Source organism: Vidua chalybeata, chromosome 19 (genome assembly GCF_026979565.1).
Source record: "Vidua chalybeata isolate OUT-0048 chromosome 19, bVidCha1 merged haplotype, whole genome shotgun sequence".
Taxonomy (NCBI): Eukaryota; Metazoa; Chordata; class Aves; order Passeriformes; family Viduidae; genus Vidua; species Vidua chalybeata.
Window position 1 is genome coordinate 8031712 of NC_071548.1, and position 5056 is coordinate 8036767.

Sequence of the window (5056 nt, forward strand, 5' to 3'; positions counted from 1 at the left end):
GACATTCTTCTGAAAACCCTGCTATTTCATTAGCTGTCTAGACTGGGCTGCAGGTAAATACGGGGGACTTTAAAAATGGGAATTAACACAGTGGGGATTAAAAAAAAGGTAAATAGCGGAAAATAACGAAAGCGTTGCTTCTGCTGCCCTGAGCCTCTCCAGCGCTTGGTCAATTTAGGAGGGTGTTTCTGTGAATGCTCAGCCAGAAGGCCCCTGAGGATGATTTGCTGCGTGACAAGGGTGCTTGTGAGGACTGGTTAAGGACGGAGTTGCGCAGGGATGGAATAATTTACACCGATTTTATTCCTTCAAACCAGCCCCGCTCGCGGCCCCGCTCCTCCGCCCGCCCGCGCCTCGCCGCCGCCATCTTGCCGGCAGCGCAACGCCGCGCGCTGATTGGCTGCTGCGCCGCGCACCGACCAATGGGAGGCGAGCTCGCTGTTGCCAAGGTAACGGCGTGCGAGAGCGGCCGCGCGGCCTGCGCGGCGTTCTGAGGAATGAAATGTGAATTATAACGCTTAAAACGAGTTATACCCGATTATAACCGAGTTATACCCGATTATAACCGAGTTATACCCGATTATAACCGAGTTATACCCGATTATAACCCAGTTATACCCGATTATAACCGAGTTATACCTGATCATAACCGAGTTATACCCTATTATAGCCGAGTTATACCAGGTTATAACCGAGTTATACCCTATTATAGCCGAGTTATACCCGATTATAGCCGAGTTTTACCCGATTATAACCGAGTTATACCCTATTATAGCCGAGTTATACCCGATTATAGCGAGTTATACCAGGTTATAACCGAGTTATACCCTATTATAGCCGAGTTATACCCGATTATAACCGAGTTATACCTGATCATAACCAAGTTATACTCGATTATAGCCCAGTTATACCGGGATTATAACCGAGTTATACCTGATCATAACCGAGTTTTACCCTATTATAGCCGAGTTATACCCGATTATAACCGAGTTATACCCGATTATAGCCGAGTTATACCAGGTTATAACCGAGTTATACCCTATTATAGCCGAGTTATACCCGATTATAACCGAGTTATACCTGATCATAACCGAGTTATACCCTATTATAGCCGAGTTATACCAGGTTATAACCGAGTTATACCCGATTATAACCGAGTTATACCCGATTATAGCCGAGTTATACCTGATTATAACCGAGTTATACCAGATTATAGCCGAGTTATGCCCTATTATAGCCGAGTTACACCCGATTATAACAGCTATAACTAATTTATAACTGAATTGTTGCTCGTCCCATCCACACCATTTAAATTTTTCCCTCGATAATGAATTCAGGAGCTCATCCCCCCCCCCCCCCCCAAAAAAAAAATCTATAGAGACCTTGTGGCTGTATGGAAACACAGTCATTAATAACCATACGTTCATAGATACATGAATAGTGCATAATTTTATTCCAGTGGGCCAATTTTGCTTTAATAAATAAAATGTTATGAAGGGAGGGTGGTCAGCTTGTTTGGAAGAACAACACTGGCCGGCGGCGACTCAGCTTTCCCTGGCTTTTTCACAGCTATGAACTGCTTGATATTTTTGGCTCGGCTCTATTATTATAATTTTTTTTTTTTTTTCCCTTTTAAAAAATATGAGGCAGTAGGCTTCCTCCCAAGACACACTCAGGTGGGGCTGCTTCGAGCTGCTGACTTTCCCCTGGGGCACCTCATTTTGGTTAAAAAAAAAAAAAAAAAAAAGGAAAAAAAAAAAAATGGACAACTCCCCCGTGGCACAGTCAGCAAAGCTCAAATGGCTCCGCTGTCCCCTGCCCGTCCCTCCAAGGCTGTGCAGCCTCATTACATCCCTCAAAATGGTTTTAAAAGGCTGCAGATGGAAGAGCAGTGACATTTATCACTTGCAAATGAGGGCCCTGCCGTCACATTCTGTAATGCTCGTTGTAGGGTATTTTTCTGCTGACTTTATACGCGGAGAGTCTGGGGGAAAATGAGCTCCCTGTGCTCAGTTTTATTGCTGCAGGCTTGGAGTGACTCCCCGGGGCTGGATGTGGAGCCCCCCCCCCCAAAATCTCCGTGGGATTGTTTTCCTTCGCCCGCGTCACCTGGAACGAGCAGAATTCCACCGCTGCTCTTCCAGCTCTCCGCAGGGAATTGTTTTCCCTGGTGTTTGGCCTTTCTCGGACGAGAGTTTTGTTGTATTCCTTCCACCTACGACTCCGCTGGGCCAGCCTGTCAGGTTGAGCTTTGATTTGAGTCAAGACAAAGTTTTGACTCCAGAGTTTTAGTAAAAATGATAAAACTGTTTGAAACCAGTCCATCGCTGGGGAGTGGGGCCAGTTTCTGCTGGAGCCTGAGAACCAGTGTCAGCCCCACAGTAAAACAGAATTTATCAAGAATGTTTGATCTCTGTAGTAGAGAACATTATTATCCCTGTTCGGGCATTCATTTCTGTTTTATTTGTTCTTTTTTTTTTTTTTTTCATGGCACGACGTTTCCAAATAGATGGGAGTGAGAAAAAAGGGAACAAGCGGCGCTGTGAGGGAACATAAAACACCGACCACGATGGGAGTGCTGGTGTGAATACAGTCAGAATTAGGAAATTCAGGAAGAGTCACCAGACATAAAAGGATGGAAGGCAAAATGTGGGATTTGCTTTATCCTTCCAGCTGGTTTGTTTGGAGCTGCAAGGGTTTTAGTGGCTCAGGTGATTCTTCTGCAAAATTTTGTAAATGAAAGTGCGTAATTTTGTAAATAAAAACTTTAGAAAGTCTCAATCTCGTTTACAAAGGGAGTAGTTGGTTTGGACCACTATCTAGATCTGGGAAACGAGGAGAAAGCTTCAATGGGACAAAATTTTTAGGCAATTTAGGAAATTCTGAGTATTCTGGGTCCACTTTTTACCTTTTGACTGTAAAGAAACTGCCTAGCCTGGAAACTTCTTTCCCAAAATACCTCCTGAACTGAGGTGCTTCAATATAAGCAGTGTGAAGAGCTGCCCAAAGCTTGGTTCCAGTGCTTCCCAATCCCTTAAAAATGAAAATCCCTTGTGCTGCCATTGGGCTGTGGGGAGAATCAGAAGAGAGGAGGAGAGAAAGCCCCAGCAGCTCCATTCATGGGGGGGATGCAGCCCCTGCCAAGTGCCATTATGAAAATTCTTCCTTTTCATACGATATTAAACTCTCCTCTTGGCAGGTCCCCTGATGCAGGCAGTGTTTTTAGTGAAAATACACGAGGCACTGAATTCTTTAACCTCAGTTCATTTCTCATTATATTACTCTGTTAATAGTCCTGGGAAATACACAAAAACCCCAGCGCTGTGTCCGAGCTCAGCGGGGATCTCTGCGTGTTTAGGGTGGCCCTTGGCAGCCTGTGAGCAGAGAAGAGGAAAAACATTTTTTGCAATGGGAAGAAGGCTCAGAAAGGGTTGATTTTTGTGAATTTAATTGGGCATTGTGAATTTAATTGGGCATTGAGGCCATTTGGACCTCATCTTTTTTCTCTCTAAATGTCAGGGGTTTGAGGGTGGAATCATTATAGAATAAGTGCTGGGTTTGATTCCTCCCCAAATGGAAGATTTTATTTAGTTCTTGTAGCCAGCAAAGAGAAGGTTGACATGGATTAAAAGTTCCTGCCCACTGGGCAGAACCCCACTAAATGACAAACTCAGTGTTTCTGGTCTGTCACAAATATAAATCAGAGATGTGAAAGGGCACATGGAAGTGTGACAGATCCCAATCCCCTGCAAATGAGGGTCACCAAAACTAACAGGAGGGTGTTTCAAATACACCTGCTTTTGCTTGTTGTTCTCAGGAGCAGGCTCACAGTCAGCTTTTGTGGCTGAAGTCACCAAGTACAACTGGGCAACTGCAATAAATTTATTGCTTATGACCACGAGTGTAGCTGCAGGAGACTGGATGGTGATTTATGGTGGTGTGGCTATAAATTATGGTCCTATCTCCTGGTCTGGGTGTATTTCATCCAGAAATACTTGATTAATAATAGTTTTTTTTTTTTTCCTCAAAATGGCACTTGATCTTTAGTTTTACTGCATCAGCCAAAGAAGTTGAAAAATTTCTAAAACTCCTGTTGAATATTGTACTGATTGCAGGTGGGCAGTGGGCAAGGCCTCTTGACCAGGAACTTTTGCACACAAATGTGAAAAATGAGGAAAGGAGGTGGAATGGTTTGCTCAGCGTTGGGCAAAAATCTGTGGCACGGGTGGAAAACCATCCGTGGTGATGTTTGCCCAGTCCCTGTCATCACTCCTGCCCTGGCTTCTCAAGCCACTACTGAATTTGTAGTTGTCAGATTCTGTAGGTTGCTGTCAGATTCTGTCACCCAGCTGTGTGTTCTCAGCGTTCCCAGGCTGGGAATCCTGCTGGGATCCGGAGCTGCACTCACACGGAGCTGCTGAGGCCTTCTCTGCATCCTGTCTCCAACAAAACCAGTGCTCCTCCAGCATCTCTTCCAATTTCTGCTCCCACTGACTCTTGCAAATGGTTGTTCTGAGCCAGCACGAACGAAACACATGTTTAAATGTTCATTCACTCTTTTTTTTTTTTTTTTTTTTTTTTTTTTTTTTTTTTTTTTTATTTTTGTCCCCTCATTTTGCTTTTAGTTCAGACCATGACTTTAAGTTGGGAGTTTTTAAGACCATTCACGGCTCTACTCGCAGCACCTCAAGCAGCACCACAACCTCTATTTGTGCATATCTCCAGAAGCAGCAGGAAAAAAGTTCCATTTTCCAAAAATTCCTCCCACTTCCTCTTCCCTGCGTGTGCCTCTAACCACTGCTGTATATGCAGTTAATTGAAATGGTGTTTGTTTTATCTTGAATAACCTTGTAATTGATTGAGGTGGTGGACAGCGAGACTCCAGAGTCATTTACATACCTGTGCACGGAGCAGTCATTTCTGGGAGCCTTTCCACTGCTTTTTTTTTAATTTTTTTTTTTCTTCCCCTGAAGAACTATAGCGCCCTGTCTGTGCATGTTTGCATATATCTATAGATACTCGCCTTCATATAGATCTCCCCACAGTCCATTCACTC

The 5056-nt window shown here is 44.1% G+C and overlaps 1 long non-coding RNA gene across 1 annotated transcript; it reads left to right on the top strand.

Annotated features, from left to right (window-relative positions):
* Window positions 1–817: 817 nt before the first annotated feature.
* Window positions 818–2781, top strand: LOC128797744 (uncharacterized). Its single transcript, XR_008434232.1, has 2 exons — window positions 818–1125; window positions 2510–2781. It is a non-coding gene; the product is annotated as an uncharacterized LOC128797744 (long non-coding RNA).
* Window positions 2782–5056: the final 2275 nt, after the last annotated feature.